General features: G+C 42.7%; 1 protein-coding gene across 1 annotated transcript in view; it reads right to left on the reverse strand.

Moving 5' to 3' along the window:
• The window catches only part of TMCO1 (transmembrane and coiled-coil domains 1), a gene marked incomplete at its 5' end in the record, with an annotated part of 17,469 nt that overhangs the window by 6,989 nt on the left and 8,493 nt on the right, over positions 1-1,987 (reverse strand). The gene's annotated exons all lie outside the window — the stretch shown is intronic.

A 1,987-nucleotide genomic window follows, 5' to 3' on the forward strand; every position in this document is an offset into this window, starting at 1 on the left:
ACAAGTATTTCAGCAGTAGCACCCCAAGGTACCTGCTTTCAATTCCAGCAGGTTTCCAGAGTTATGAAATGCACAACTGCTAGAGTGAGACAGAGAATTGATTGCATTAAGAAGTTTCTGACAAGAAAAAACTGAAACACACAGAAGCTAATTTCTCTTCCAGAAGAAATACCATTTGCTTGGAGGCCACCACCACTACAGATCTTGCTGCCCTAGTATACCTTTTAAGCCACAACAATTATTCAGCTGTTCATCTTCAACATGGTACCCTGCACTTCAGGTTTAAACCAGCCTTCTTGATATTTACATATCCTTCCAACTTGGTCCACTCTGCTGCCCTATTACTACTGGCACTCTAAGAAAGAGAGCCAATAATCACAGTAATTTCCATTGTGGCTAAGCTGGCACTTGGCAAAGGTGAGGTGCCTAGCCAGAGTAGCAACATCTGCATAGTACTTGTCCAAAGGGCAGCACATCATGCTCTTTCCATGTGATTCCAACCTCTTTTGTCCCCCAAAGAAATGAACTCATTCAAGAACAGGAAAGGCAAGCAAATGAGGCTACAGCCATTGCAGGTGTCAGCCACCCTTTTCCTCCTTTTCATACCACAACCACAGCACCTCCATGGATGACATGGCAGTAGCAGCTTCCTAGAGGGAAGCTAAGAGCCTACTGAATTCATAACTGAAGTATTCTCCTCCTGAGACAAGCAGCTGCTCTTTATGCTACGTCAAGAAAATGATAGTATGTGACAACCATCTCCACGAAACCATTCTATCAGCTTCAAACAGTGCAGGCACAAGCCTCAAAAGCCTCAGCTGTTAGCAAGAAAGCTATTTCAATTTGAACAATCATTGCTCTCTCTGGATACTCCTGCTGTTCATGTTCAGGTTCTCTCTAAAGAGATAGTTAAAGGAAAGATAAACCCAAAAGCTTCATGTTAATTCTGTGTCTACTATCATGGTCTCTGTAGGTAGGAAACCTCAAAAACAGGAACAAGACAAGTAAACATTGTGGTCCTAAAGAAGAAGAAACGAATAAACTGATTTTTTTAGGTTAGTATCTATGGAAGGAGCCACACAGGATTTAACCAAAATCAATTCCTTCGTAAATCAACTACTTCTTTCAATGAAATTATAACCCTGTCACACTTGTCAGTCAATAGCATACTTTGAACAGTCTCCTTCTGCTCTAGGAAAGTGTGCAGAGTAGGGTGAGGAGTTTTCTGGTTTGTTTTTCAGTTTGTTTCAGGAGCAAGAAGGGGTGCTGATGTTTGTACTGCACCCAAATAGCTAGGCAAGCACCTGAAGGTCTCAGGTGCTGCACTATAAATCCCTGCCCCCCTAGATGCTATGTTGCTGGGAATACGACTCATAATGCACCTCCATCCCTAAACTTCTTAAGGCTGCAGTGAAATGAGACATCAATGACTCAAGACTGTACCCAAATATTGAAGTCCTTTAAGTGCTGTGTTCCTCTGCTCAGTTTCACAACATTCCAGAGAATGCTAGATGCTGAAGTCTGACTAAGCTGAATAGACTCCACACAGTTGAAAAGAGTCTGAATAGAGTCCACTTCTGTTATTACGTTATCCCCTGTCTGCCATTTACCCACTCACAGATCTGCAGTAAAATAACAACTGACTGTATCCTGGGGACAGCCAGCACAGAGGCCAAAGATTTTGGTGCCCAAGAACATAAATTCCTGTTGGCAGGACAAGTATACTGCCCGGATACTAAACAGCCTCCCAGAGATTATAATTATATTCATGTCACCTTCAGATTTACCAGACAGTGGGAAGCCTGCATTTTCAAGGCTGAATCAGGTCCTGAAAGTCAAGCACAGTCTTTCAGTTTTGCATATCTGAAACAAAGCTGTCTAAAACTATGCAAACCAGTTTGGGCATTTTTGTCTTTGTTCAGTTGGTTTTTTGTTTGGAGATTTGTTTTTCCCCCCCCAAATCTCTCTCCCTCTCCGCTCCCCCCCC

Source organism: Nestor notabilis, unplaced genomic scaffold (genome assembly GCF_000696875.1).
Source record: "Nestor notabilis isolate BGI_N333 unplaced genomic scaffold, ASM69687v1 scaffold6302, whole genome shotgun sequence".
Lineage (NCBI taxonomy): Eukaryota > Metazoa > Chordata > Aves > Psittaciformes > Psittacidae > Nestor > Nestor notabilis.